Source organism: Xyrauchen texanus, chromosome 29 (genome assembly GCF_025860055.1).
Source record: "Xyrauchen texanus isolate HMW12.3.18 chromosome 29, RBS_HiC_50CHRs, whole genome shotgun sequence".
Lineage (NCBI taxonomy): Eukaryota > Metazoa > Chordata > Actinopteri > Cypriniformes > Catostomidae > Xyrauchen > Xyrauchen texanus.
Genome location: NC_068304.1, coordinates 26,754,669 through 26,771,513, shown reverse-complemented (window position 1 = coordinate 26,771,513; position 16,845 = coordinate 26,754,669).

Here is a 16,845-nt window from a genome sequence, read left to right as displayed (position 1 = left end):
ATTATAACATTTATCTTCAAGGTAATCATGCAAGTGATCCATGTTGAAAACAGTTCTGTTAGCAAGGTTCCCAGCAAACTCATACTGGTGCAACACATCAGAAAAACTAGCCTGAGTGTAACCTGACTTAACAAAAGAAGCATTACACACCTCCCAGGGTATCTCCATCATCTTCACACCGGTGAGCTTCTCAGAAATTTCTCTACATTTATCAACATCTCCAGGAGGAAACATCTTAACAAACCACTGTTGAATTTCTTTACCTAAACAACGCTCAACATGTACAGTCTCCTTACAAGGGTCATCGAATCTAGTGTACCTGGGCCAAGAGAGGGACAAAGCATTAATAACAGGCAAACCATTTTTACTGCCATTCAGATCGAACTTGTCCCTGTCAGTTTTATCTAGCCATCCTAACCTATCACAGACTGCACCGTAAGCCGTATTAGTGTCCCATCGGATCATGTGGCATTTAGTTGGGACTAACACTCCCCATCTCATCAAATCCTTATCATTTATTGCTGTTTGATACTCATCAGACCCCGGTTCTTCTCTAATCACAATATTGCTGTATATATAGCTTTGGGCTACATCTTTAATGACTTTGTTGTAACCAAGTTCATTCTTAGCTTTGGGAAGATAGTATGACATGATGTGGCGAGGATCAGGAGCACTTGGGTATAACGGAAGTTTCACTGCTTTTCCACCTAAAATCATGTGGGAGTCATTCACATCTGCTACCTGACGCCTCCTTCGTTCTGCTCTACTCTCACCTTTTCTAGATTTTAACAAATATCGATTAACCATATCCATTCGTATAGAGCATGCACTCATGTTTTCACGAGCTATGTGGTCAGGGATCCAGCTCATTGAACTGAAATCTCCATCAAACAGGTCAACGCCTCCACTCCTCATCCACCGACCTTTTTGCATAATGAGGGTAGTATCAGGATAATTTGGGGAGTGACCAAGCCAATAGGTCACTGTCTCATTTCCGTCCAGATGATAACAAGGATCATTTACCTTTTGGTACATGGTCGGAATTAAATTTAGACCCTCAGTTGAATTTAGACATGGGTATTGTACCCATGATGGACGGTTATCGATCTCCTCACAATCCCAATGAGTTGAAAATGCATGGAATCTCCCTGTCCAAACTGAAATTTGAATCCACATCAAAAATGATAAAGCGATCAGAATTAAAATACCAACGAGAGCGGAAGTACCAATCGGATGAAAGCTCGTTTCACTTTCAGTCGTCTCTCACTACGCACTTCTTCTTGAAGAATTAGCAGCTTCAGTATGTCGTCGGATTCAGCCATCTGTAATGATAAAACATTTGTTCTAGAATTCTAGAATTTTAACATACACGACAGACATTTAATGATCCCGAGGTAGTAAGTTGTTACACTTTTCAAGTGGTTTCACCTGTGACCAATGTCTCCATATGGTACCCAAAACCCCCTGTCCAGTAGAACAGAGGTGTTAGTGGTCAATACCACCTGATAAGGCCCATCAAATTTCGGACCTAAGGGGAAACTATCTCCGCTGTAACATTACATTGTCACCTATTTCAGGCAAAGCAGGCATGTCTTTTTGCTCAACATTATCTCGATCTGCTTGTCGTGTGCTAACACTAACCCATGTGTCTCGCAGACTGTCATCCAAAGCTTTCAGATAATTTTGTAAAGCGTCTTTCAAAGGCCCGGATGGTCACTCATGTTGCAAGGGGGCATCCCAGGGCTGCCGCATGTAGCGACCTGTCATTACCTCAGAAGGGCTGAGCTGTGTAGTCTTGTTAGGGCTGGCTCTCATGCTTAACAAAATCGCTGGGACAGCCGCATGCCACCCTTTCCCCCACTCCAACAATCTCTTTCTCAATGAAGTTTTAAGCGTACGATTAGTGCGTTCAATAGATCCGCTAGATTGGGGCCTAAATGGAATGTGAAAGTGTTGCCTCACCCCCATCAATTTCATGACATTTTTCATCACCTTCCCAGTAAAATGTGTACCCTGATCTGAATCAATTTGTAAGGGCAAACCCCATCTTGGGAAAACTTCATTCAACATAATCTTGGCGGTTGCATTTGCGGTGCAGTTTCTCAGTGGAAATGCCTCAACCCATCTGGAAAACAGATCAACAATCATTAGAATGTATGTAAAACCTCCACTAGGGGCAGTGGACCTATGAAATCAATTTGGAGGTGTGTCCACGGCCCTTGAGGTCGAGGGGCATGTCCTAAGGGAATTTTCAGCTTAGAAGAAGAATTAACCTTAAGGCATACTAGACATCTCTTACAAAAATCATTGCAAGAAGCCCTCAGTCGGGGCCACCACCAGGTTTTGGAAATCATTGCATGTAGTTTTTCAGGACCTGCATGTGCCAAACCATGATACAAAGACATTAGTTCAGTTCTAGCAGAAACAGGACAAACAAAACGCTCATTAAATTTCCACAGTCCTTCTGCATTTTTCTGAGCTCCTAATTTTGTCCATTGTTCTATCTCTTCAGGGTCATCCTCATCATAGAGTTTAAAAAGGTCTCTGGGGGTCTCACTCTCCTGAGGAGCAAGAGCCATAACACTCACGCAGTTTTTTTTCACGCAGAATTGTCCGTTGCATGTCCAGTGACTTTGATAACTGCTCCTGTTGCAGGAAGATCACAGGCATTCATAAGTTCTTTTACCTGCTGTTGATGAGAGATCGGCAGACCGGCAGTGGTTAGAAATCCTCAGCTGAAACTCTCGGCAGAAACGGTGCAATCCATCAGCTTTCACCGGGTACACCGCATCCAATCCAGAAACAACCGTAATGATCGTCCCAGACCCATCGTTGCAAAATTCGAACACTTCAAACAAAAAGAACTGGTTCAGCGTCAAGGCAAACATCTTAAAAGCACGGACTTCGGACTCAACGACCAATACCCAAAAGAAATACTACAACGCCGCAAGCAGTTATTCCCCATTCGCAAACAAATGAAAGAAGAAAATAAAAAAGCTGTTATAGTTGTTGATAAACTTTACATAAACAATCAGCTGTATCGGGACAAGATCATTACCCCCTGGCTGTTCTAATTCTCACACTGGTAAATATGTGACATCTATTCCGCTTCACTGTCATGCTCTCTCTTTCTCTATATCTATCTCGCTCTCGTCTCCATCATACCGATATGATAACTATATGCACTGAAACATTAGCACAGGTCTTGTAACTACAGTCTCCCTCTAGTAACTTTAGCTACTATACTGTCATTATTAATGTCTTTGTTGGTGTCTTTATTTCTGTTGTTACTGTTATTGTTAGTTTTTATTTAATTTTTTATTATTATTTTATTATTGTCAGTACCCGACTTTAGTTACCATGCTGTCATTATTAATGATAGTTGTATTATTATCAGTGTTAACCACTGTGTCTACCCTGGCCTATACACCCCCTCACCACCACCCATACCCCCCCCTCATTCCCCATTCTTTCTCACACTAACCTTTGCTTTCACAATACAGATAACTCACATTTCTATGCACTCACAATCTCTTATTAATAACATTTCATACACCCTCATCCATTCATGCTCATCTGTACATTACATTCAATTAGACAGAAATTATTACAGTTAAAATATGTCCAAACTGTCTTTCCTAACATGGAATATCCGTGGTATTGGGTCTCAGGCAAAGAGGGCCAAGGTGTTTGACCATTTAAATAAATTGCAGGAAGACATTTGTCTCCTTCAAGAAACTCATCTGGCAAAATCCGATTGTAACAGAATCCAATCATCTCAATATAATCAGGTATTTTCTGCAAATTATAATACAAAACAAAGAGGAGTCTGTATACTGATTCATAAAAAGATTTCATTTATTCATAATACTACAATCGCTGACACTGAAGGGTGCTATATTATCATCAATATCTCAATAGATAATAACCCAATCACAATTGGAAATATATATGGTCCAAACTCAGACGATTCAACATTTTTTCAGTCTTTTTTCTCTACCATATCAGACTTGACTGATTGCCCAGTAATAATTGCCGGAGATTTTAATATAGTCCTTGACCCTTCAATAGACCGTTCTGGTAACTCAAGAAATAAACCAATATGGCAATCCACATTAACAATAAAACAATTCATGACTGATTATGGTCTTGCTGACAGCTGGTGCTTACAACACCCAAGCAGTAGAGAATACACATTCTTCTCTCCAGTCCATCACTCATATTCCCACCTGGATTTTTTTCTCACAAGTAACTCTATGATTTCTAATATATCTCAATCATCAATTCATCCGATTATCATTAGTGACCACGCCCCTGTCACAGTTAATTGGACAATGACTCGTACACACAAAACAACACCTAGATGGCGTTTTAATACCTCTCTCCTCCAAGATTCACAATTTGACGCCCTCATCAAGAAAGAGTGGGCATTCTTCCTAGAAACGAACGATTCTCCAGAGTTATCGCCCTCTCTTCTATGGGAAACAGGGAAAACAGTACTTAGAGGAATTATTATATCATTCTCAGTTCACAAAAAAAAAAAATAGAACAGGAAAAAGAATCGCATTTAGAAAAAAAAATTAAACATCTTGAAAATATTAACATAACTAAACCAACATTTGAAACTAAGAATAAATTAAAGTTATATAAATCAGAACTTAATGAAATAATTAACAAACGAACTCAATTTCTAATACACAGGTTAAGACAGGAACAATTTTATCATAGCAATAAATCTGGTAAATATTTGGCAAATCAAATAAAAAGAAACAAAGAAAAAACTATGATAACAGCTATACAGGACTCAGCAGGGAAGCTTACCCACTCACCAATCGAAATCAATCAAATCTTCTATCAGTTTTACAACCAGCTCTACTTAGAAAAAGATCCAGACAATAAAGAAATTAACCGCTTCCTCAAAAACATTAATTTACATAAAATTAACGAGGACCAAAAAAATAAGTTAGAAACCCCAATATCTCAAGTTGAATTTCAGGCTGCTCTTATTTCAATGCCAAATAATAAAGCACCTGGTCCAGATGGCTTCCCTTCCGAGTTCTATAAACATTTTTGGTTAATTTTGGCCCCACTTTTCATCCGAATGATAACCGAATCAAAATTCAATTCCAGGCTTCCGGAAACCTCTAACACAGCATCAGTTTCGCTTCTACTCAAACCCAATAAGGATCCGACTCTACCATCGAGTTATAGACCAATTTCATTAATTAATGTAGACACCAAAATCATGGCAAAGGCTCTCTAGCGATTAGATTGGAAAAGGTTATTCCATCCATAATTCATCCCGATCAAACAGGTTTTGTTAAAGGCAGACTAGCCGCAAGCAATACACGCAGAATGTTCAATATTATGCACCAATGTACAATTCAAGAAAATAACACAGTCATTGTTACATTAGATGCCGAGAAGGCATTTGATAGAGTCAATTGGAAATTCTTGTTTTCCACCTTAGAGCGATTTGGCTTTGGGGAATCATTTATTATATGGGTTAAACTATTATACACTTCACCGACAGCCACTATCACTACTAATGGACTATCCTCACAAAACTTCACATTGCACAGGGGGACTAGACAAGGATGCCCACTATCACCTCAACTGTTCACTATTTTCATTGAACCTCTAGCAGCCGCCATACGCCAAGACACACTCATCACAGGCATCAGGACGAAAAATATGCATCATAAAATTAGCCTCTATGCAGATGACATACTACTATTTTTGGAGAATCCTCTAACTTCAATACAAGAAACAATCAAAATCATACACTCATTTGCCAACATATCAGAATACTCGATTAACTGGGATAAATCATCTGTTCTTCCACTACAACCCAAAAGCTGGGATGTTGCAGCCAACACATTACCTATACCCTTATGCACGGATAGTATCACTTACTTGGGTGTAAGAGTTTCTCCCAGGCTGTCAGATCTATTTACATTAAATTTCACCCCACTTCTAAAATCAATTCAGGAAGACCTCCATTGCTGGGTAAACCTACCACTTTCCATCATGGGCAGGATAGCCACAATCAAAATGACAATATTACCCAAAGTAATCTATCTACTTTCAATGACCCCAATACAACCAACCACCACCTGGTTTAAATCCCTAGACTCAGCAATTACAAAATTCTATTGGAAAAATAAGACTCCAAGAATAAAATTATCCGCCCTTCAGAAACCAAAGAGCCTAAGAGGATTGGAAGCACCAAATTTTGCATTATACTGTTTGGCAAATCATCTGCAATATGTACACAGATGGACTCACCCCAACCAATCCGATATCACCTGGCTAGACTTGGAACAAAATATGTGTGATAACATTCAGATCGCAGACCTGCCTTTTTTACCAGACAATTAAAAAACACTCCTGTTTCAAAACACCCACAATTAGCTCAAGTCTGACAGCCTGGTGGAAATTCCACAATATTACTAACACAAAGCTATCGCATCTGAAACTCACCCCAATTTGGAATAACCCTGATTTCACTTGCAATAATAAAACACTCAATTTCAATTCCTGGAAAGATAAAGGTATTACTCACCTGCAACATATTTTCGTCAATGGCAATTTCTCTACATTTGAGGACTTGGTCCAGAAATTTGGCATCACCGACAAACAATTCCTACAATACCTACAGATTAAATCATCAATTAAATAATTAATTAAACCAACCACTAACACTCCAATGGTCAATTTAGAATTCGCCCCAACTATCTCACAACTAATTAATATTCCATCCTCCAAAAAACTACTATCCAAAATCTACAAAATAGTGATACAAACAGACATTATCATAAGTCTCCCCACTGCTAACTGGGAATCGGATTTATCTATTCACACTGATGCCGATTTCTGGACTCAAGTCTGCAAAAACACTTTTCTCATGACCAAAAATACTAACCTACAGCTAATACAATACAAGACTATCCACAGGACTCACCTCACTGGACGGAAATTATTTCATATGGGCTCCATCTCAGACATTTGTCCACACTGCACTCAAAACTGCAGGGACAAATATATTCATGCACTTTGGCACTGCATCCCTATAAAACAACTCTGGGAAAAGGTTACAAGGATTTTATCTGCCTTTTTCGGCTGCCCCATCCCATCGTCCCCATCTCTCTGTTTACTCGGAGATATCTCCACAATCAACCTGAATCACATGAACAGTAAAATTCTGCTGGTCGCGCTAGCTGTCGCCAAGAAAACCATCTTCATGAATTGGAAAACAAAAAACAAAATCGATATCACTATTTGGAAAAACTTACTTTTGGATCACATCTCAATAGAAGTATCAAATACCCCCTCTAGAAAGAACTCAAATGATTCCCCATCCACCTGGCTAGCACTGTCCAAATTTCTAAATTCTTAGCTCTGCTGGCCCCTTTACCCGAGATTCAGTTTTCGCGATTTCATTTATCAATCATCAACCTTAGCAAACCTGCTTTATTATCGTCTGCCATACCCCTTCATCACTTAGATAACTCATCTCTCACAACATTACATATTTACAGCATTAGGGACAAATCAGCAGGATGTGGATAACTCTTTCACCCTCTACTACAAGCCTCAAAATTCTCCCCTATATCTCCTCTCCAGAATGGCTCACCGCCAACCTGCAATTTTACTCTGGGCTGCTTTTGCCTCTAGGGGCCTGAGACTGGCTCCCTTGTGTGTGTGTGTGGGGGGGGATGTCTACCCTGAGGGAGAATATGCCTCCCCTCTTCATCGTGCCTCCACAGACCTCCTCCTCCACTGCAACTGCTGGGGCCGGCTCTACTCTGTACACCTCACTTTTTAATGCTCCTCATGTTAGATAGCTTAGATTCACAATCCTACTTAAGAATTAGGGTGTGCTGAGTGGAGGGCGTGAAGAGGTCCTGCACTGTTGCCCCCCACTTCTATTTAATGCATCTCATATCATTCACTTAATCACACAATCAGTCAATAGGTAGGGAAATGGGTGGTGCTTGAGGTGGTTCTGAATAAGTTATACCCCTTGCGCCGCACCTCTTTTAATGCATTTAGACTTAATTTAGACCCTAGAAGACATAACACAGGGATAGTGAGGTGGGTAGATGAGCTGGCCCATCAATAGAACAGCAATTGACGGCGGGGGCAGAGGAGTGCTGAAGTGGAGAGGGGTTCGGCCCTTGTGTGCCTCTGGATCAGGTCCCCAGCCCCCCCAACCCCCGCGCGTTCGAAGCCTCACTCCCCCTATCTCTTAGGATTAATATGCTCCTTGGCCCCGGTGAGGGCTGGAGCAGTCAGAGGAAAGATCCGTTGAGCCTGACCCAACCCAACCCATTCCCTCTTATAACTAGGACACAGTACTTTAATTACAACAATTCATACTATACCAATCCTGCTGATTTCAACATTTCCACACAAAACACTCAATCATACACAAACTTACACGCATGGTAATCTCCATTCTAGCACACACACACACACACACACACACACACACACACACACACACACACACACACACACACACACACATAGCCTTCCTTCTCTACCCTCTTGGTAATCTATCCAAAAAAAAAATAAAATATTTTTCTCTCTTTTTTAAAAAATTATTATTTTTTTTTTTTTGTCCTGTCAATTACTGTTCTTATTTGTTTCATGTTGAATGTATGAAATAAATAATAAAAATGTAAAAAAAAAAAGAAAATCCTCTGCGTCTCCACACAGGGCCGAAGTCATGAACAGCACCATATGCATAACGGCTGTCAGTGTAAACATTGACTCGTTTCCCCTGGCCATACTGCAATGCTCGTGTCAATGCGACCAGCTCGGCCACTTGAGCCCCTCATCCTGAAAGAGAACCACAGTCAACAGTTTCACCATGTTCATTTACAACAGCCCAGCCAGTGAAGCGTTTTCCCTGTTCATGAAAGCTGGAACCATCCACGTAACAACTTCATGGCATCAGAAAGTGGTTCAGATTGAAGAGGGCTCTGGCTGTCCGTCTCGATCAGTCGGGCACAGTTGTGTGCAGTTCCTTCTTCTGGAAGTAAGGAGGCAGGGTTGATAGCAGTTTCAATGTCAATATTTATATCCACATTTTTACTCAAGAGAGTGGCCTCCCAATTAGCTCGTCTTTGATTAGAGATAGAGCCTAAACGAGTGTTTGTTAACAATTTCAGAATCTGGTGTCTAGTGTGCAGTATCACCTTCTGATGAGTCACAATGTCCTCGGTAATCTTTACAGCCCACTCTGCACAGTCGCGTATCAACAGGCACGGATGCTGTCCTGCCATTGAAACAGGAATAGGAGCAGAATAATATCCTACCATCCCATAGGAGTTTCTTCCTGGAACCCTTTGACCCAGGGCCGCTGAATAGGATCGAGTTCCCACCCATGTCCATAGATGGAACGGCCTGCTCGCATCGGCATGACGTAATGCTGGGGAGGAAGCAAGAGTTTCTTTGATACTCACAAACGCCTCCTCCATCTCCTCAATCCAGTCGATCAGCTCTGATCCAGGTTTTCCTCCTTTCAGCGCCTCTGTGAGTGGTTTAGAAAGTTCAGTGTATTCAGAAACATACTGGCGGCAGTAATTCAAAAGACCCATTACTTGCCTTAGACCAGTAACCGTGTTTGGTTTTGGAAGTTCAATGATAGCTTTAACTCGTTCAGGAGTGATGCGTCTGCCGTGCACACCCACAATTTGCCCCAAATAAGTCACTTCAGGCAGTGCTAGCTGTGCTTTCTTCAAGTTCACTTTGAATCCCCCGTTTTGGAGGGCATTCAAAACAGTCTGTACAGCAGTGAAATGTTTGAACTTGGTTGGACTAGCAATTAAAATGTCATCCACATATTGTAGGACAACAGATCCGTCATATTCAATTTGTTTTCTTACCGGATCGATGAAGGATGCTAGTACCTGATGAAACAGTGTGGGTGAGTTGCAGAAACCTTGTGGCAAACGACTCCATGTCCATTGGTGACCCCTGCTGGTGAAAGCAAATCTGCCTTGGTCCTCCTTGGCAAGGGGACAAGTCCAAAAACCGTTAGAAATGTCTAAAGCAGTAAAAAGACAATATTCAGATCCTATCTCGTGTAGGATAGTTGCGGGGTTGGCCACCAGAGGGTGCATTTTCTCAGACACTGAATTCAGAGAAGTGTAATCAATGGTCAAACGCCAGCTCCCATCCGGCTTTTTGACAGGCCACATGGGAGAGGTAGTGGGAGAGGAGCAGGGAATCACAATCCCCCGTTTGCATAGTTCATCTACAACAGTGTCAGCTCCCTCTCGAGCCTCATTTTTCAAAGGATATTGTCTTCTGGCTTCATGCAAAGGACCTGGGATGCTCAGTGGCTGAATCTGTGCTAAACCACAATCATATTTATCTTTTGCCCATACATCAGGAAATTTGGAAATTATAAACTTCCACTCAGAGCGAGTTTCAGTTAGACTAGCAGGTTCAGCCACTGCACATCTCTGCTCATGGTGGGGGCCACTCTGAGATAAGCTGAATTGTTTCATTGCAGCCAAGCACTAGCTTATCTTGAGAAAGCAAAACATCAGCTTCGAGTTCTTTCAGAATGTCAACACCAATTAGAGTCCCTACAGTATTTTTCCCTACCCAAAATTCAGTCCAATAGACTTTTTCAGAGTTAGAAATGGTTAGAGGGATAGGAACAGATTTATGATATACATTTGTGCCATTTAGACCTTCTATATACAAAGTTTCAGAAGTGATCTCAAGATCGAGATCTGTAATTGACACAGTCGCGCCCGTGTCAATCAAAATAAGGCATTGCCGGCCTCCTAACAACGCATGTATGAATGGGCGGGTGTCTGCATAATTACATGAACCGGAGGCCGCTGACCCCTATTCGTCCCCTATCAGCTGCCTCAGCTTTTTGAGCTCAGCTGTAGTCAGAGAGTTAAGCTTCGGAGCATCACTGTTGACAGAAATATCATTTTTAGGACCTTGCTTTTTCTCATTTCTGTGATTTGTTTTGTTTACCACTACGACAATGTCTAGCAATGTGGCCCTCTCTGTTACAATTTCTGCATCTGGCAACAGGCTTGGTACAATCTCTAGAGGTATGACCTCTCTCGTCACAATTGCGGGGACTCATTTCCACTTCAACTGACACAGCAGATACTTTACCCACATTAACATCATCATCACGTGTTTGCAAACGGCTCCAGCTTACAGAGCACCAACGAAGCAAATCCTCCCAATATCTGATGTCAATGGCACTGTTCAACAACATGTCTCGGTATTGTTTATTCAATCCGCCTGTAGCGGATTCTATCACTATGGCAGAATCAAGATCTTCTACGTTGTTGTTTGCAGCACAGTACGTTTCATAGGCTATGCGAAAGCGCTCAATGTATTCTAAGGGGTTTTCGCCAGCCCTCTGTTTAATCTGTGTCACACTGGTCCAGGGAAAAGACCCCCAACCCAAAATATCTTTCACGCATAACTTGTAATCTGAGTAAGCTTCACAAAACTCAGGCCAATCTGTGGGGACTCTGGGGTGGAAAGGAGCAATCTGAACCGCCCTTAATTTGCTGGTGGGAACCAAACCCTCAACCAAAGACTGTATAGCTGCCATCCCCAGATTCTGTTGCCTAGCAACGGCCTCTAGCCTGTCCCATAGAATTTTGTTTGGGTTATACAACTTAAAAGGTTCCAACCCTGCAAGCAAACTGTTTTTCTCAGCCGCTGTGAGTCTGACCCATTGACCATCCTCCCAGCCAGCACCCATCTCAGTATTCAATCCTCCCCAAGCCTGATGTCGGATTGGGGCAGCGAATGCCGTCTCAATGGGTTTAGACATTTCTCTGGGGGACAAGTTAAGATTTCCGACCCCTGTTTTTTGCTTAATCTGCTTTGCTTGCATGGCAGGAATCTCCGAAATGTCATAAGGTGGGGGGCACGAAACAGCCACATTCAACAATCCGCGCGCCTCAGCATATGGCCCATCGTTCTGATTATTAGTCTGATCAGCAGCGCTGAAAGCAGCAGCTGCCTGAGCAGTCTGAGAAGAGAAGGTGGGGGCCAAGGGAGCACGGGGAACTGTCTCATTTTTCACAGCATTTTCTGCCTTCTCACAAACAGCCTCGAAACCCTTACTCAAACTACACAGATCACAGCCGACTTCCTGCCCAATAATTTTTGCCACTCTATCACACTGGGCAATCAAACTAGACCATCCGTCCATCGTATTTGGAATTGCTTTTTCATGGCTTAAAGGTATACCACCCAGTTTACAAATCCATGAATAGGCAAACACGGATATATATTTGGCCCTATCAGCATCTTTTTTGTTCTGCAGCCTGTCAATCTGCTGCATGACGTTCCAATCAGAATCAAACCCATGACTGACCATTTTCTTAATGAGCTGTGCACATTTCTTTGATTTGAGCTCGTCAGAGCAGAGCTGTTTACAGTGTGTGCCCTCCTCGTTTTGGTCAGAACTACTCAGAAAATTCCCTTTATCAGTCATTTTTCTTGGTCACAGTTGAAAATCACTATTGAAAAGATTTTAGCAGCAAATATTTTACGCGGATAAATTAACTATAGCAGCAACAATGCTGGATTTCTACACAATACACCACAAAGTATTCTTCACAAACATCCTGGTCACATATACTGATCCATACCAATTCGGGTCATAATTTATTTAGTTACTTGGGACCGCTCCTGATGCATCCCTGGCAAAACAATCCCTATTGTATTTTATTTTATTTTATACCTAATATCTGAATCCCTATCTGCCTGATTCACTAAGCTCGGGGTACCCCTATCTGAGGTGGAAGAGATTGAGCAGGTTTACGGTGCCACTGGACCTCCCGTCCAGGGACGCACTCTGCCGGGGTGGTGCTACACCAGTGCCCACCTGGGCCCCCCACAGAGCACGCTTTACTTGCCCTGTTTGCTGTTTTAACCCTTAACAGCTCTCTCAGCAACTTCTTATACTTTCAATAGTATAATTAAATTACTCTTCACTCGCCTCGTCGGAGTGAAGCTCTCCCGTTCTCCTTCAAAATCTCTTCCAATCAGACAGCCCTAACAATTAATAAAAGCTTCCTACCTTGTTTGCTGATTTGCCAGAGATGTCACCACGGAGTGATTGCCCGCCGAATCCTCCACCAAACTGTTAGGGGTATAACAGTTTTGACCTGGACCAGATATGGAGCAAGAAGACCAGGTGTCGAGAAGTTCAATTAAAGAATCAAAAATTTACTGAAGTATAGTCTGCAGTGAAATTGGTAGAGCCAGCGGCAAAGTCTCACGAGGAGATCGAAAGCCAACTCGTACCTTACACAAAATCTTACATCAATTATACCATTTGCAAGGACGTACATTCCATTATTTTACTCCTGATTGGCTAAAAGACCATAAAGTCACAACATATAGACAGCTATGCGGCCTATCAACATTAATCAGCGCACTTGTCGTCCGAGCCCGAGATTTACATCTGAAGTGACCTCGCAGATGGTCGCGGGGTGTCTTCCAGTCGGCCTGGTGTGCATCCCTGGGTTCAAAACCTGGGTATAAGGTCAAACGCACACACAAAACACTGACGAACGACAGTTCTTCTCTGGGCACAAGAGAGCCAGAGCACAACGTTATCAGGCCATTTAAACCAAAACAGAGAGATAAAATATTCACTCCTCGGGCAGAGGAGAGGGGTAGAAATAACATACATTTCTTCCCTAAAGAAATAATAAGAGAAAATCACACTTCTACTATTCAGGTATTATTACATAGGACTTTAAACCATATAATTAGTCATGGAAAGGTAACAATCAAACACAGAATACATCTGGAACCTATGTTAAACGCATTCTCCCTGCCCCCTCCCCTGAGAGGCTGGAGAGCATCACAGATAAGCTTATCCCCAAAAGACCTTCAGCCTATGTGCAGGACAGAGAGAAAGACTCTGGAATGTTCCTAAAAGAGACTAGTTAGCATTCAACACACATATGATTCAAAGTATATTTCAGTTATGCATAAGAAAATAGAATTGATTATGTGATCATGCATATAGTTAATTCATCACTTTATTAAAGTTAAGCAACAGAGTACAGATAGATATTGATATAAAAGGATATATATATAGATATGTATTGATATATCTGAAGAGACAAGGGATTTTGACCCTCACCCTTCACACTATTTCCTATATAGTGAATGGCAGTGAGTGCACTATATTTCAGCAGTGAGTGAATGAAATGACTGAGTGATTTCAGATGCTGACAAAAATTCCATGCATCAGCGAGCACTCCGGAGCTGTCACATGAATTTTAGTTACATGAACATTTCACCTGTGTGGTTTCATGAATTTTATCATCTGTGTAATCTTTAAATAAAATAGTCCTTTACGATTGTTGCTTGTCAGACTGTACGATATGAATGCATTCATATCACCATGGTAGAATGTGCGACATTATGTCAGACTGCATGATATACATAGCCAACTGTGGTCCCAATTGTCCCAATCAGTGAACGTGACTCATGTTACGGGAGTGTTGTGGAATAGAAGCAAACAGTGAAATTTGCCCACCATGGAGGAGCATTTCTTTTCTCTCTCTGAAAGTCAGGACATCAGCATTTCTGTTGCTCCAATCCCACTCCATCACAAGCATAGGCTAACTATCACGAACCCCGCTCCCTCGCTCCGCCCCCTCGAGCTTCCACGCTCGTTCCGCCCCCTCGAGCTTGCACGCTCGTTTTGCTCCCTCGAGCTCGCACGCTCGTTTTGCCCCCTCGAGCTCACACGCTCGTTTTGCTCCCTCGAGCTCGCACGCTCGTTTTGCTCCTTCGAGCTCGCACGCTCGTTTTGCTCCCTCGAGCTTGCACGCTCGTTTTGCTCCCTCAAGCTTCCATGCTCGTTTTGCTCCTACGAGCTCTCATGCTCGTAGCAGGTCTCCCTCCTCGGGCTCACATGCCCGCTCCCAATGGCCAGAAAATTATGACCACCTGCACTCGTCTCAATCACCCCTTTATTCGTTTCACCTGCACTCGTCTCATCACCTTTCATTGTTTACACCTGCACCTTCCCCTATAAATACCACAGCACATCCGTTTCACGGGTGTTGGTTATTGTATTTAGTTTCCCGTGTCTTTGCCCCCCGCTAGTCTCGTCTAGTTTTGAACTCCTCTTGTCTTCCTCTTAGCTTGCCAGCTCCCCTTGTTCCCCTGTCTTTTGCTCCCACTAGTCTCATCATTTTCCTCTTGATTCCCCGGCTTTCGACCTCACGCTCCCTTTGACTACTCTTCACTGGATTTGCCCTTTTTCTGTACTTTTGCCTGCCTGCAATAAAACGCGGTTTTTGACTTACATTGTGACTGTCTCTTCTTGTGCGGGTTACAAAATAACCAACCGTTACCGAAGACAGTCACAATGCCCCGCGCTGAGGATTCGCGCAGCTCACTAGAGCGGAGGTGCACGTCACATTCGGCGCGAGGAGCTACAGTTTGAAGGCAAGGTATGCCAGGGGCAGCAGGTATGTCCCTTGTCTGATTTATGTCACCCTGTTTCACCTGTGTCTGCCCCTGAGCCCGTTTATGCCTCCAGTGCATTTCTGAGCGCCGTATGCCTTCAACCCCCTGAGAGGTTTGATGGCTCTTCGGGCGCTTGCCAAAGGTTGTTTATGCAGGGCAGCGGTTGTAGAACTTTTAACCGTGCCCTTAACATTATGGACCCAGCGGCCCAACTCTTGGTTTTGCATCAGGGGAGTCAACCCTTGGAGGCTTATGTGGTTGACTTTTGTGCCCTGGCTAACCAGGTGAATTTTGATGAGGTGGCTCTAAAAGACATTTTTCAGTATGGACTGAATGAGCCAGCCTCATCATTCATGCCTGGGGGTCGCTGCTCTCTCAGCTTGGCTCAGTTTATTGACCTCGCCCTACTGTACGCTGGTTCCTCGTTTACTGTGGGGGAGGCAGACACTGAACCAGCGCTCCACACCACGGCCCCCGTCTCGAAGCCTACCACGGCCCCCGTCTCAAAGTCTACCACAGCCCCCGTCTCGAAGCCTACTACGGCCCCCGTCTTGAAGCCTACCACGGCCCCCGTCTTGAAGCCTACCACGGCCCCCGTCTTGAAGCCTGACACGGCCCTAGTCCCGAAGCCTGACACGGCCCCAGTCCCGAGGCCTGTCACGGCCCCAGTCCCGAAGCCTGTCACGGCCCCAGTCCTGAAGCCTTACACGGCCCTAGTCCCGAAGCCTTACACGGCCCTAGTCCCAAAGCCTTACACGGCCCTAGCCCCGAAGCCTGACACGGCCCTTGCCCCCAAGCCTTACACGGCCCTAGCCCCGAAGCCTTACATGGCCCTAGCCCCGAAGCTTTACACGGCCCTAGCCCCGAAGCCTTACACGGCCCCAGTCCCGAAGCCTGGCACGGCCAGCGAGTCAACGCCCATGCCCACCACGGCCAACGAGCCAGCGCCCATGCCCGCCACGGCCAACGAGCCAGCGCCCATGCCCGCCACGGCCGGCGAGCCAGCGCCCATGCCCGCAACGGCCAACGAGCCAGCGCCCATGCCTGCCACGGCTAACGAGCCAGCGCCTGTAGCCTCGACCGTCCCCATGGCCACGTCCCCTGTTGGCCAAAGACGTAAGAGAAGGAAGAGGGCCCCTTCTCCCCAGTCTCGTCTTGTGCTCAAGACCGCAGAGGTGGAAGATCTAGAGTCTTCCATGGCTCTGCCGGGTTCTGCTCCGCCCTCAGAGTCTTCCACGGCTCTGCCGGGTTCTGCTCCGCCCTCAGAGTCTTCCACGGCTCTGCCGGGTTCTGCTCCGCCCTCAGAGTCTTCCACAGCTCTGCCAGGTTCTGCTCCGC